The sequence below is a fragment of the Pseudophryne corroboree genome, chromosome 9 (genome assembly GCF_028390025.1).
Source record: "Pseudophryne corroboree isolate aPseCor3 chromosome 9, aPseCor3.hap2, whole genome shotgun sequence".
NCBI classification, from domain to species: Eukaryota; Metazoa; Chordata; class Amphibia; order Anura; family Myobatrachidae; genus Pseudophryne; species Pseudophryne corroboree.
Window position 1 is genome coordinate 156,597,182 of NC_086452.1, and position 16,069 is coordinate 156,613,250.

Below are 16,069 nucleotides of genomic sequence, written 5' to 3' on the forward strand. Positions count from 1 at the left end.
TGGTGCAATGTGTGGCGCAATGTGTATAACGTGCTCTACCTGGTGCAATGTGAATAACGTGCTCTCCTTGGCTCAGTGTGTATAGGAGGTTCTACCTGGTGCAATGTGTATAAGCGGCACTACTGTGTGGAATAATGTGAATTGGTACTATTATGTGACCACGCCCCTTCCCCACGAAGCTACACCCCTAAAAAATTTCACTGTCGCGGTTTTCAGTCTCAGTGCGGGAGAACCAATTCTCTTTCTGCCACAAGGTCACCAAAATGTCTAATTACATCTAAAGTGCGGGGTGTCCTGTATGCTACACAGCCCAGCAGCATCGTCACCCCATCCTCCCCCTTGCACCCCTTTTGTAGTGTCCAAATCAAGTTTGTGTTTTTATGTTTGAATCATTAATTAGACTAATTAAAACCTTCATTCCGATGGGACCCAGAAAAGGACAAGTAGGACCCCAATTTTTAAAAGTGAGGGGTCCCTGGGACCCACTTTTTTTTGGTCTCGGCGCGATCACTGAGTAATTAGCAGAAATTTCTGTTCCAGGTCCTACATGCTGAGCGGAAGATAGAACACCCTCTACCGCCCGGAGGACATCAAAGCTGCGCTGATAGCACCCCTCACCCCTACCACTGGAGGATGGGTAGGGGGCCCAGTGCATTGCTGTGCCCAGGGGCCTACACTGCTGTTAAGACGGCCCTGGCACCTTGGGATCTTAACGTGGTGTTGAGATTCTTGAAATCCCACTAGTTTGAACCACTCAAAATGGTGGAGTTGAAATATCTCACGTGGAAGTTGGTCATGCTATTGGCCTTGGCTTCGGCTAGGCTTGTGTCAGAGTTGGCGGCTTTGTCACATAAAAGCCCCTATCTGGTTTTCCATGCGGATAGAGCAGAATTGCGGACCCGTCCACAATTTCTGCCGAAAGTGGTTTCATCCTTTCATATAAACCAACCTATTGTGGTGCCTGTGGCTACTACTGACTTGGAGGGTTCCGAGTTACTTGATGTGGTCAGGGCTTTGAAGGTTTATGTAGCCAGAACGGCTAGGGTCAGGAAAACCGAGTCTTTGTTTATCCTGTATGCTTCCAACAAGCTTGGTGCTCCTGCTTCAAAGCAAACTATTGCTCGCTGGATCTGTAACACGATTCAGCAGGCTCATTCTGCGGCTGGATTGCCGCTGCCAAAATCAGTTAAGGCCCATTCCACTAGGAAGGTGGGCTCTTCTTGGGCGGCTGCCTGAGGGGTCTCGGCATTACAGCTTTGCCGAGCGGCTACTTGGTCAGGTTCAAACACTTTTGCAAAGTTCTACAAGTTTGATACCCTGGCTGAGAAGGACCTTGTGTTTGCTCAATCGGTGCTGCAGAGTCATCCGCACTCTCCCGCCCGTTTGGGAGCTTTGGTATAATCCCCATGGTCCTTACGGAGTCCCCAGCATCCACTAGGACGTTAGAGAAAATAAGATTTTACTTACCGGTAAATCTATTTCTCCTTCATCCACTAGGGGCCACTGGAGTGTAGTTACAATGGGGAGATAGTAGGTGGTATTGGTAGCTGGCACTTTAAAAATTCTCACACTGTGGCTAGCTCCTCCCCTACTATCTCCCCTCCAAGCCAGTCTTAGTTAAGTGCCCGAGGTAGCTGGTTCACTTGGGTTTAGCTGAAGAATTTTCTTCTTTTTTCTTTATTATTTTATTTTTCTTACACACACTCACAGACTGGCAGCTCTGCCACTGCCAGTCTGCACCGTGGGAGCTGCCGGCGGGGTCCCATCGCAGCTGCGTGCGGCTAGGGATGGGCCCCGGCTGAGGGAGACACTGAGCTCTCCTGAGTTGGCGGACACCGCTGCGTGCGGCGCGTGTCGCGGCCACTCCATCCAGCAGAAGATTCCGGCAGCATGGCAGCGGTGAGTATCAAAAATGGTCGGACACCGCTGCGTGCGGCTTGTGTCGGGACCACCCCACCACAGAAGATTCCGGCTGGACGCCGCTGCGTGCGGCGTGTGTCGGGGCCGATCCACCAAGAACACAGTGGTGAGTGAAGTATACTTTATTTGTGGTGGCTATGTATGTTTTTAGAGCAATCTGTTTATTGTTGTACAACCCACTCCAGAAGGGCTCTCTGGGGCTGTAATGTACTTTATTGTATCCTTACCTGTCCTCCTCATGGAGAAACAGACAGGATGATTGGGGGAGGCTGAGTATGTGTTTATACAACCCTGACTGAAAAACGGGTGTGTGTCATTCTGATAACCCTCTGCTCCCCCAGCTCCCCGCACCCCCCGCACCCACTCAGCGCGACTCACAGAGCCGGCACAGGGATCCCGCTCGAGCGCAAAGCAATGTTTAAATTTGGCGCCTTGTACGGAGGGGGCGGAGCTAAGTCCCGCTCTGTAGAGCGAGCTCAGCGCTCCCTGCTCCCAGGCGGCGACTCGCGCTCTGTTCAGCGCAACACTCCCCGGCGGCGGCTAGCAGATACAGGGCTCTACTAGCGCTGTATAGCGGGCTCAGCGCTCAGCGCTCCCCGGCGGTGACTCGCAGGCCCAGCGGAGGGTACAGCTCGCTTCCCGCTTAGTTTTGCAATAAGGCGCCATAGCCGGGGGGCGGAGCTAACTCCTGCTCTGTACAGCGGGCTCAGCATTCTCCGCTCCCCGGCCACTGTTATAGTGTAATAGGCATTTATGTGAGTTTAATGCACATGGTGCTGAGGAGAATGTGATATAGTCAGAGTGGCTCAGCACTAATCCAGTTATCCACTATATAGATTTTATCGCATAGCCCAGAGGAGTTTCACTCTGGCGGCCATTTCCTCCCTGCACAGACCTGGCTTCATATTTGCAGTGTCTCCTATAGCCCAGTGGGCTAATCTTGCATACTCAGAGACAAATACAAATAAAGTCCCAGGTATATTAACAGTTAACCCGCTTTACTCAGCGGGCTCCCAGGTCTCCCCGTCGCTAGGCAACAGCTCTGGGATTTGTAACTTTTCGATACTTCAGGCTGCTGAAATATAGATACATTCCTCCTGCAGTAGAGTCCTCTACCCAGCATTTTCCTACTTGCAAATCAGGGAACCTGCTCTATTACAGTAGCTGGGACTCAGCTCAATAATAATTAAAAGGATCTACTGTGCAGTATTTATTTACCTACGGTGTGTGTGTATATATACATATATAGTTATGTTTGTGCATGTATATATATATAGATATATATATTTAAGTGCGTGTAGGTATGTATATAGATAAATCCATAAAATACCAGATATAGGGGATAAAAGCCTACGGCCACACCACCCTGAACACGCCCGATCTCGTCTGATCTCGGAAACTAAGCAGGGTCAGGCCCGGTTAGTACTTGGATGGGAGACCGCCTGGGAATACCAGGTGCTGTAGGCTACTTCCGCAATGTTTTCTAATAACAACATCTTGCACATAACATTTTCCCCCATCTTTCTCACAGGCTGGTCACCATTTTGAAAAGCCAGCGGAACCTCAGAGAAACATCTGGTGCACCTTAATTAGCGGTACACTAAATACAGGGCGGGGTGTTGCCTTCCCTTTATTATTCCTTGTTGTCACTAGTTACTAATGCTATTTGTAATTGTGGAATGCGTGTAAGGCATCAGACAAATAGCGCTGCGGCTCAGTACGCTAGTAGCGGGTATCTGAACAGGGGTTTGAATCCAAACAAAACTTTAAGGAGAACTCCTATAGCCTAGGGCTAAGACTCCTGTCCCACAGCGCAGCGTTGCTGGTTCAGGTCTCCGCTGCTCCAGAAAGTTTATTTTAATCGTATCGGTCACTACACATTATAGTGCAGACCTTACGTAGGGCTCTGTTTATTTAACCCACCTTTTCTCCTTTCGTTTGTCTCTCCTGGGATAGTCGAAGAATTCCCTCTTAGGTGTGAAGTATGCGGCGGAGCCATCTGCTTCGCCCTCCACGCACCTGCACACCCCTGTTTGATCAATGATGCAGGTAATGTCACTATTAACCAGACAATAGCTCATCAGGTAAGCCCTTGGACTTTGGTTTCCAAGGTCACAGGATCAAATCACAGCGGGACCAAACACACCTTTCCAAAAAGAAACTTTGCTAACATTCCATGCATTACTGATGTCTGTTTTCTGTGGATCTGAACCAGTGTCTCAGAATATACAGGTACATAATACAGCAGTTCATCTGATACTGCAGGTAAAGGAGGAGGACACGTCAAGTCCATCAGGGTTCCACGCCATTGACGAAAATGACAGCGACTGGTTCAGTTTCGGATGAGCTGGGCAGGCTCCGGTAGGCGGCCGACAGACACCCGAATACACAATATCAGGTATCAAACAGGGTTTGTTTTCCTATCTTTTCCCCGCAGATGGCAGGAGATGGTATCAGAACCTCTCTAGGGTATACACCTCGGTGTATCGCCGGTCCATCAAGCCGCCGTTTTCCTGAGGCAACCTTGCTCAGGGATCCATCGACATATGCGGCAGCATGGTTCTACCGTATCCGGAGCAGGTAGGTTGGGGAACAATTGTCCTCTAGGTTACAGGATGCTTCGCATCAGGATCAATTGATATTGTTTCGTGCCCTTTCAGGTTTTTGACTCCACACGGGTGATATCTTCGTCGCCAGGGGTTCTCAGGGTAAAAAGGCTGAAGCAGAGGTTCAACATCCTCAGTCCAGTCTGATTTTATGTCATCCTATACACCCATTACACCTGCAGGGTCCCAGGGTAGGCGCAGGTCGATGGGAGAAGGCTTGGGCGGTTACAACCGTCTCAGGAGTCCCTCGGCATGGGTCGGCTGATTTACGATGACAAGAGAGTCATACTGCAGGCTGCGCTCCATAGGTTTCTAACCGCAAAGGGTGTTGATCCCTGTTTTACACATATCATTTGAATTAGGACAGTTCTCAGGCCTTTGTTTTCTTTTCACGTTCCGAAGCCAAGTGGCTCGGACAGGCCTATTCTGGCCTTACAATCCTTTTAGTCTGTGATTGCTAGTTTAAACAAGAAAGGGAGTTTTACGTGTCCCTTGTCTTCAGAGATGCCTGTTTACTGATTTCCGTTGGACAGGCTTTTCTCAGATTCCCCCTTAACAGGATTCTCATTTTCACTGTAAGTCCTTTACTCTTCTCTCTTCCGCTCCCACAGAGTTTAGGAAGATAACAGAATAACTCTTTTTCAAGGGCAGTGGGTGACGTTGGTTCCCTAATGGGACAATTTACTGCTACTATCCCACTCTGTACATTAGGTGGCTTCTGAATATCCGGAGGATCCACGAGCTTCTGATTCGACACAGATCCAATTTATGCTCCGCATAGACGTTTCTCAACACGGTCCGTCAGAGGTTTTTTCATTCCTCGGCACCAGAGACTCTATTTCTTCAGTCAAGTTGCGACGTAATGAGTGGTCGCCTCCATTCCTCTCGGAACGGGGGACAACAATCTTGTTTCCAGATCAAGCCACCAGGTCAGACTCCTGGGTGAGGGAACATGCCCCGGAGTTTTGTCAGCTGGTCCGCTGTGGGCGGAGATTTCGGATCGACCTCAGGGCGTTCTGACTGACTCTTTAACCCTTTATTACTCTCGGACGGCAGTAGCCGTGGAGGCCCTCAGGGCTCCGGGGAGTTTTCTGGTTATTCTATCCTGCCTCCTTTTCTATTTCTACTTCATGTTCAGTAACACAGGAGGGGATTATGCGTGCTAGTCCTCTCGGTGGCGCTGGTTGGGCCACGCATGACTTGAAGATACAGATACGCCTGTTGTCAGTAGAGGAGCCTTGGCTCCTACCTCGACGGGACTGTCTACTTCAACAGGCTCCTTTTTTTTTTTTTTTTTTTTTTTTTTTTTTTTTTTCTCCTTGTTCAATTTTACACTAGTTTCGGTTACCCGTGTGACTGTTCACGAGACCTCAGAAGGGAGGAGTTCCCTAGTTCGGTTAGGCCTACTGGGCTCCGATTTCAGAAGTCTATTACCTCTTCTCGCTTTTGCCACTTTGGGAAAACTTTATGGAACATAATGAAGATAAAAGGGGGTTTTTCCCCCTTCTTCCAGTTACCATTCATCTTTGGTTTCTCTGGGAGGTTTTTTGCTCCGCTGCGCTTCAAACCACACTGACCGGAATTTTAGGTCTCTGCCTTTTTCGCTTTTCTTCCAAATGAGATTAGCCTAGCGGCCGTAAGTTCGGCCTCTTGTTCAGGGAGTACTCTATTGGCAACTCCCCGGGCTCGGCTTCGGCCTCAGCGGTCGTTTCTTCCAGAGGGGAGGTCCATTTTTCATATAAATCTGACACTAGTGGTTTTCAATCCTCTCTGAATGTTGTCAGGGCTCGTCAACTCTCTCTACAGAGGTCTCAGGCTATTCGATGAAGTGTTTTTTCTTCTTTGCTCTGGACGATGCTCCCGTACTAAATAGCCGGGGCCCCAGCATATGCTGGACAGTTGGATACATCTGATCATCAGACAGTCTTCTTGGCGGTTACTAGGGAACCTCCGTTTTCCAATTCAGCGCGCTTTACGCGCATTGTAAGACCTTCGTGGGCAGCCGCCCGCGGGGTCTCCATGAATATTTTGTCGGGCGGCTACTTGGTCAAACCGACATTCGTTTTGTCAAATTCTACAAGTTTGACACTTTTACGGCCTCTGCATCACTGTTTGGCCGAGCAGTTTTTACAGGACTCTCAGCGCTTTCCCACCCGTTTTTTGGGAGCTCTGGGACGTCCCCATTGTAACTACACTCCAGTGGCCCCTAGTGGATGAAGGAGAAATCAGGATTTTGGTACTTACCGATAAATCCCTTTCTCCGATTCCACAGGGGCCACTGGACGCCCGCCCAGCGCTGTTTCTCCTGATTTTTGTTTGATTAACGATTGCAGATCACCATATGACTGCTTGTTGGGTTCAGGCTAGCCTGGTTTTTTGTCAGGTTCTGTTCCAGGTTTAGTTTGTGTTCGCCTGGTTTACAGGGCGTCGTTAACCTCCTCTACCTTACGGTTTGTTTATTACAGCTCTCCTCGGGCACAGTTTAACGTAGACTGGCTTGGAGGGGAGATAGTAGGGGAGGAGCTAGCCACAGTGTGAGAATTTTTAAAGTGCCAGCTACCAATACCACCTACTATCTCCCCATTGTAACTACACTCCAGTGGCCCCTGTGGAATCGGAGAAAGGGATTTATCGGTAAGTACCAAAATCCTGATTTCTCGTAGTCCGTAGTGGATGCTGGGCGCCCGTCCCAAGTGCGGACTTCTTCTGCAATATTTGTATATAGTTATTGCTTCAATAAGGGTTAAGTTATCGTTGCATCAGGGTTTGACCTGATGCTCTGTTATTTGTCATACTGTTAACTGGTTGTTATCACATGTTATACGGTGTGATTGGTGTGGCTGGTATGAATCTTGCCCTGGATTACCAAAATCCTTTCCTTGTACTGTCAGCTCTTCTGGGCACAGTTTCTCTAACTGAGGTCTGGAGGAGTGGCATAGAGGGAGGAGCCAGTGCACACCAGAACCTAAATTCTTTCTTAAAGTGCCCATGTCTCCTCCGGAGCCCGTCTATCCCCATGGTCCTTACGGAGTCCCCAGCATCCACTACGGACTACGAGAAATAGATTTACCGGTAAGTAAAATCTTATTTTCCCCTACCTCTTCAGACTTGTGCTGGAGAGGAGGCGGATCCAGAGGCACTCTGCTCCATATATTTTGGGACTGTCCCAAATTAGTTCCGATCTGGAAAGTTGTCCGAAGATTGATACTGCGAGTTACTGAGGTTGACATGCCTTTCTCCCCCTCTTATTTTCCTATTCCGCAGGCATATTCCTGGGACTACAAAACCCTATCAGAAACTGATTTGGCATATTCTAAATGCTACGAAATGTAAAATTGCTCGCCATTGGAAATCCCAAACAGTCCCCTCTATAGCGGCTATTTCCACTGCTATATGTGATACGTATCACATGGAGTTCCTGTCCAGTATAGTCGAATTTAAAGCATCCTCTTTTATTGAATCCTGGGCCCCCTGGTTAGCATATCACGGTGCCCCTCCCCCGCTGACATGTGGTTATTGAAGCAGTTTGATGTTTTACTAATACTATTCTTTCATCTATAATTGCCTCTGCCTGTTGTACTCAGAGTTATCTCGTTAGTTGGGTTTACTCGTCTTTGCGTACATTATGATGATCTACTGTCATTGCCTCTTGCTTTTGTCCTCACAAATATTGTATTATGTATTGCAGTACTTCCCCTTGCTCCCCTTGTTCCCTTCTTTCCCTTCTCTTTTGTCCCCCCTCCCCCCACCTGTTTATATTTTGTATCTTACTAAAATCTCTCAATAAACAGTCTTTAAAAAACAAAAAAAAACAAATGCGGTAAGATTAAAGGGCAAAACATATTCTCAGTAGTTTATTTTTGTTTTTGCACATTTATGTGTATTAATAATTGACGGAAATTAAGCTAAGGCTGTTGTGAATACTACTTTTATAGTTGGACGCGTCTTGCAATGTAACAAGCTAAAAATCTGCACGTAAATATGATGTTTACATGCATCTCTCTCTATCTAATATGTAAATGAATAGGACAGCCATCCAATATATACATGGGGACAAAATGTGCTGGAAATATTGCTATGACAATTACACAGCAATGAATAAGTAGAGCTGACTGACAAAAGTACAGACTGGAAAAACATATGGACTCTATTCAATTCGATGACAGTTGAATAGCGCCAGGAATTATCTCCCGGTGCTATTCAATACATCACCATGTGACACCCAAAGCTGGGATTTCTTCTCGCACCCCCAGAGAGACGCGAGCATAAATCCGACAAAAGTGTCGGCGCTATGCTGATCTCTGCCCTTAGCGCGGCAGAAACAGCAGCGCGCCAGGCACTTAAGTTCGATAATGCCTGTTCTCCCGACAAAACACCCTGTGTAGTCCGGAAGAATGGCCATTTTCTGACTTACACTGTGCTGTATTAAATAGCGTCGGGAACTAATTCCCTGCGCTATTCAACTGTCATCGAATTGAATCGAGCATAGACTGTAGGAAACAGAAGCAAGTGTGAGTCAGAAAGCTTATGGAAAGAAGGTGGAAAATCAATAAAATTTAGTGTTTTCCGTATCATTCGTTGTTCAGTTTGGTTTTTGACGCTGGTCATACATGCTGTAACAACAGCAAAATATTGGCTAGTTGGACAAAAACAGATGTCTCTTCAATGACTGGTGTCTTAGAATCATCATTCGACATGTTCATAAATTAAGTCTTTTTCCTGACCACAGGCCTCAGTGACGCTGATAGTGATCTGGGGGAAATGCTGGATTGCCTCCAATTTAAACATCAATTTATGTGGCCAAATAAGTCTTTAACCCTTTTGCCCAACACTTAAGGAGCAGAGTTTCCCCTCTTGTGGTTGGTACAGATGGGTCCACGGTTATCTTGACTAGTTTTCTGCGCCTAGGCACAACATGATTTATTAGCATAAACCCTTCATCTATTGTTCTCAGCTGCAATACAATACAGAGAACAATACAGCATGGGATTAACTCTGATTGGCCAGTCTCAGGTAATCCTATTTAAGGTCAAGATAAATGTGGACCCATCTGTATATGTCTCAGTAGGGATGGCTGTCTTTGTAGTGCCAGAATCAGTTGACATTACAGGACATATTCTCTTCTATGATCTGTTCTTTTTTCTTCTTGTGAATCCACAGAACTTGGTGTTTTTCCATGCTGCTCACACAGTGCCTCCATACCACCTATTTCACCATGTCTCAGACATGTGGACATTGTGCATTATGTGCAGTAACAAGATAAAAGAACCAAAACGTGCGCAAAAGGAAGAGCCAAACTAAAAATATATTGATCTATTTTATTAAATAGTAATTGTAGTTATTAAAAAATATTCAATTCAAATATATATTCCTCGGAGTGACCACAGTAGGATATTACAAATGAATTTAAAATAAGGTTGAACGGCTCTGGAGTGATCCACGGTTATACACCATCTCTCTGCGATTGGGAGACGAACGGACATCACCAACAGCCCTAACCTGCCCATAACCGCCACAGTTATTTTCCTCTTTAACATCCCAGCCTAAAGGATTACCCAGCTGCACTGTCGGAGGAGCACCCAGGCAGTGCAGCACTGAACGGCTTGTGGATTGGTAACGGCGGAGGTCCGGTGAACATCCGGCCGGACGGACGGCTATTGCATTCACTGGCACGGGTGAGACTGCTACGAGTGATACGGGGTTTATTCATTTATACATTATCCCGTCATTATAGCTACCCACATATATGGCCTCGTTGGGCTAGGTGCTATTTGAGTCATTCGGGACTTTGTTCCAGTATTTTTTGTTCACATTTATCATCTTGTTGCGGGACTGCATTATCACGGCATTGGCTGCCCACATTAAACAGCTGCCTAAGGCTAGGTGCTTTTACCGAGACTTCCATTAGTTTTTGGTCTAAAAGACGGGACTGGTGTCTATTCATTAGCTCCAACATTTAGCAATTACATCAGCAGCCGTATGAGGTTAATTCCCTCACGAGACTTTTGGATACATATATAACGGCTAACTATTATTATTTTAGACTGTTGTTGGAAGAATCCTGAGCTCTTACCATCTATGCAAATTATATGATATCTTCTAGACAACAATCTTTCATTTTTCTATTCGATCTTTTGATACATCCTATTTGTGCACAATTTATTAAGTATTAATTAAGGCTGGCCAGCCATTGTTCTTCAGGATTATATATATCTGTATCCATTATTGATCCTTTAGAATATTAATCATATATGAGAACAACTAGTTGGTAATATATTTTATGATTATGTTGTTTTATTTATTTTAAATTCATTTGTAATATCCTACTGTGGTCACTCCGAGGAATATATATTTGAATTGAATATTTTTTAATAACTACAATTACTATTTAATAAAATAGATCAATATATTTTTAGTTTGGCTCTTCCTTTTGCGCACGTTTTGGTTCTTTTATCTTGTTACTGTTAATTTTTGGGGATTGACAGCTTCCCCATTCTTCCATATTGTGCGGCATCTGGAAGTTCACCAAGGTTGTAAGATACGGGCGCCTCTCTTTCCTTTTTTTGCATTATGTGCAGTTCATGTGAATTGACTACAATGCAATCCTCACACCGCCCTAACCTACAGCTTCCCAGGGGCTGGACTTTGAGCTCTTTGGTTACAATAGTTCATCGTCTTTTGGGTGCCCTGCACACAACAGGGCAAGTCAATTGATGCTCTGTACAGGTGCGAATACAGTGGGTGCCCAGCATTTCTGCACCCTTCACCCCCGCCCCCCCTCATGAGTGGGCGAGCAGAAATGTGTGAAAAGTCGGGCTTTGCTCACATTTTCTCTGTTATTCTGAATAGTTTAGATGGGTTTAGCCGCTTTCCGGTCTATTTGGACTAGTGTGAAAAAAGAAATGGATGCCCAGCACCAGAACAGCAATTGCATATTGCCCATCTTCTAAAGTGATAAGCAATACGGCGCAATGGGGCACTCTCTAAAACAATTGAAACGCCCCCTCTATGTGAGAGATGTATCAAACCTTCCAGGGATAAAGTGGAGAAGCTGCCCATAGCAACTGAACAGATTTTAACTGTCATTTCATAGCCTGTGCAAGATAAATGATAGCTAAACGCTGATAGGATACTGTGGACAACGTCTCCAATTTATCACTCTTGAAAGTTGGATACATATCCCCTTAAAAAAGAAGCGCTGGAACATGGCCTAAACCCTTGTCTGATGGTGAGTAGAAAAAAGCAGCTGTCTAATCAATGTACGCCTATTGACTATTGTACAGATAAGATGACTAGAGTCCTGAAAAAGTCTAATTGTCCACCACGGTCATAAGGGGGGTACACACCTAGAGATGTGTGCTGAGCGACCTATCACAGACCGCTCAGCACACATCTCTCCCCCCTGCTCAGCACTCAGGGGCAGATGTATTAAGCCCGGAGAAGTGATAAAGCAGTGATAAGTGCAAGGTGATAATGCACCAGCCAATCAGCTCCAATCTTTAAATTGACAGTTAGGAGGTGACTGGCTGGTGTGTTATCACCAGGGGTTAAAGTGGGCCGGAACGGGGCGGAACTGCGTTCCGTCACCTCTAATTGCAGGCGGAACCAGTTCCGCCTCCGTCCGGCCACAGCATCAGGTCACGGCTGCATTGTAAAGTTTGCAGCGTCCGCCAGCCAATCCCGGCTCGCGGACCAGCTGCAGATCCAATTAAAAGAAGGGGCGGCTATTTCAAAAGCTGGCGTGAGCCAATCACGGCTCGCGGACCGCCAGCCAATGAGAAGCTGCCTAGTGGCAGTTTCTCATTGGCTAACAGTCCGCGATACGTGATTGGTGCGCAATCGGCGCTAGATTCAAAAGCGCAGCCCCTTCCCCTATACGGATACTGGGACCGGCAAATCTGTCTCCCCGCAGCACAGCGTAATGGGACCGCCGGAGCCCGTGACAGTGGGTCCCCCCGCACACATGCATAGGATCATAGGTGTGCGCACCCCCCACACGTGCCCTACATTTATTGCTGCACATTCCTGTGCCCTTCTCCTGCTGCGCCCGCCGTCAGGTCATGTGAGTGAGTGTGCTTTCTTTATCATTATTTAGGCATACATGTTTCTCCAGCGGCACACAATAAGGACAAGAGTTGGCTTTAGTCACTAAAGCCGACTCTTGTCCTTATTGAGTTCTGCTGGAGAAACATGAGATATATATATATGTTTACTTATTTAATGGTGAGCACTACTGGGGGCATTCTGTAAGCATGTGGGGCGGGCAATGTGAATAAGATTGTGCTACAGTGAGGCATTACTTTGAATTTGGGGTACTTTTGTGTGGCCACGCCCCTTCCTTATGAAACCACACCCTTTTTTTGCGGCACGCGCGCCTACGAGCGCGCTAAGGGGGAGGGGTTGTGGGGAAGATGAGTTCCCCCACCTCTCCAGGACCACTTTAAGCCCTGGTTATCACCTTGCACTTATCACTGCTTTATCACTTCTCCAGGCTTAATACATCTGCCCCTCAGCGCGATGTGTGCTGAGCAAGGGGGTGGGAGGGGGAGGCCGCTCACTTCGCACAGCGCTGAAGTGAGCGACCTGCTAGATTGAGCCTGCATGCACCGGTGATAGCCCCGCGCATCGCTATCGCTGGGGGGCATACACACGAGAGATCCGTTCTATACTTCTAAGCAATCTAGTCAGATTGCTTAGATTTAAAGCACGGATCTCTCCGTGTGTACCCCCCATTAGATTGTAAGGTTTCCTGGCTTGTTCTCAACACCTGTAACCTTATATGAACATACATATAGCATAGGATTACACTATTTATATTTCCATTAAGCTACGCTCCTTAGAAAATGCTGATATTTCATAAACATTCTGGTAAGCCTGTTAGGTTGTGGTAATGATATCTCTGACATTGTTCAGTGCACCGTAACATGGATTTGTGTAAATTAGCTTTTCAGACCACAGGGACCTACGCTGTACATGTTGCAGTGTGGCCTACTTCATACAACTACATAGTTTTCCAAGGGTGCAGTCTGTTTGCCAACAATTTAGTAATGGCCAAACCTGATGTTGGCAGTTAACGTGTAATCCTCTGCATTACTTGGAACTGAGGTAATGTTACTCCCAATACTTCATTATTGTTACTCTATATGCAAGGGACGTGCCTTTACTCTCTTTTGTATGAACGCATCAATTTATGTAAAATATGACAAGCAAACCGTAGACATATGTATTTGAATAAAAAGTGTCCTAAGAATACTGTACATTTGTGAACACATTCAGGGATATGGAGAATGGATGGGTGTGGGGAGTTGGCGCTGGAATGGGAAAAAGACAAACTGGTGGCTGATGATTCAGCCAGGAGTATTATTATTGGGTAAGAGAAACTTTCAGGGATGTTTATGAAAAAGAGTCACAGAATATATAGTAGATTAAGCAATTGATTGCTGAATTTTCTTTAATTGCATTTGAAAAAGGGAAAGACTCCATGAGCATCAAAGCATAAAACTGCAGTTAGTAACGTGGATACTGTTTTTTTTTATAGACCGTGTGGCCTGTCCTAAGGTACAGTATACAGTAAATACACAGTTAGTACTAGTGAGTATCAATGTAACTTGCATAAATAATCTCAGTCCTCATAAACTGGTGCTACATAAAATGGAAATACAGGAACAAGATAAATAGAGGACAAAGGTTTTATCAGAAGCAAATCATAGTGAAAATGTATATAAAAATACCTTGGCCAGCCAACATTTTGTTACATTGTCCATATCTGGATCAAGTCGCCGACCTATTCTCTGTGTCAGTGACATCAGTTTGGCTACCCATAGTGAATTGGGACTAAAGGAAAACATTATAGGACTGATTTAGAGTTGACTCAAGCAGGGCTTAATTGCTCCCTACTTGCGTGCACTGGAATAAATGTGCATATTCACCTGCAAACGTACTTGGGACTGTCCAGTTACGCTGTCCAAACGCAAGCACAGGTGCGAGTGAATTGCTCTCAACTTGGCTTCAGTTCAAATTTATTGTTTATATATATATTCCCACCATGACCTTAACTGTATGGAGTTTGTATTTTCTCCCCGTGCTTGCATGAATTTCTTCCATGTTCCATGTACTCCGGTTTCCTCCCAGAATCCCAAAAAATATACTGGTAGGTTAACTGGCTCCAAACATAAATTAATCCTAGTGCGTGTAAGTGTACATGGGCAGACTAGATGGGTCAAGTGGTTCTTATCTGCAGTCAAATTCTCTGTTTCTATGTTATTATGGGATCAAAATTCAGGCTGACTCGGTGGTTCGGTGCTCTTGCCACAGGTTCTATTCCCACTCGATGGGTGTCGTGGACACCCACGAGTGTGAATAATCCCTGTTGGTCGGCATGCCGACAGGCGGGCTATTCAGTGTTCAGGGTCCAGCCTCCCGACCGCCGGTCACATAACCGCATCCCATATATACATATATGTTTGTGTGTGTGTGGTTAACGTCTATACATGAAGCATTATACAAGTACAAGAAATAAACAATGTAATATTGAAGTAAAAAAAAAAAAAATGAAACCAGCAGAAAATTAGGATTATAGGTGTTTGTGTCAAAGAGTTTACAATTGAAATAATAACAACCAGCATAATTATGTATCAATGGAAGTGATACTGTAGTGTGAACATAACACAACCATGTCTTTAGTATTATTACTGTTATCTTTTATTTATAAGGTACCATTAATGCTGTGCATATACGCTACAATTATCTGTCCCACCTGCCCGATATCAGCAGATCGACCAGATAATTGCAGAGTTTATGTGACCAACCGACCTGAAAATATAGATCGTTCGGGCATGCCGGATCGTCCAGTATGTCCCTCCGATGAGAGATTTTCAAATGTCATGTCGGCTGCATCTATCAGTGTATGCCCTGTGCGGCTGACTGATGAACATTTCCCCTGTTCCTTCACATGGGAAATGTCTCCTCCCTGGGGGTGGAGCGTCGATATCACGTGACATACACTGTGAGATATTTCATAGTGTATGTCCCGGGGATTGTCAGTGTCAGATAAAATGGCTGTCAGTCTGACAGGTATTTTATCCAATCGTGCATGTCCAGCTTAAATGTCACCTCGCAGAGAAAGTACAATTGTATAAAACAAATGTAAAATATTAAAGTTATTTGCCCGATCCGCACATTATGTTTAGTATATGGCAGCAGGCCGTTCAGTGGTGATCGGAAGGTCAACCATCAAAAACCATCCAACATGCCTGACTGATCCAATCATTGCTCGTCCGCATCTGGCAGTGTATGCGTTACCAGATGCGGGAGGAACGGGGAAATGTTTCCTAACCGGGTGGGGGAGGAGGAAAGCAGATGATATGGCTATACACTGTTATGGCCCCCATACATCAGCGGTAGATTTCCCAGTCCTGAAATCCAAGTTGGGGAACCGGGAATATTAAACTTGTTTAAAAATCCAAATTCCCCGATCCAGACTGAAAACGGTCAGCATATCAGGAATTTTTAACATGTTTAGGTTTCCTGATTCCCAGGCATAT

At 45.8% G+C, this 16,069-nt stretch overlaps 1 protein-coding gene and 1 non-coding gene across 2 annotated transcripts in view; both read left to right on the forward strand.

The window, feature by feature from the left end:
• Positions 1-16,069, forward strand: part of DIPK1A (divergent protein kinase domain 1A) — a 293,300-nt gene that overhangs the window by 64,771 nt on the left and 212,460 nt on the right. The window lies entirely within an intron of this gene.
• Positions 3,269-3,387, forward strand: LOC134961626 (5S ribosomal RNA). Its single transcript, XR_010187939.1, has one exon. It is a non-coding gene; the product is annotated as a 5S ribosomal RNA (ribosomal RNA).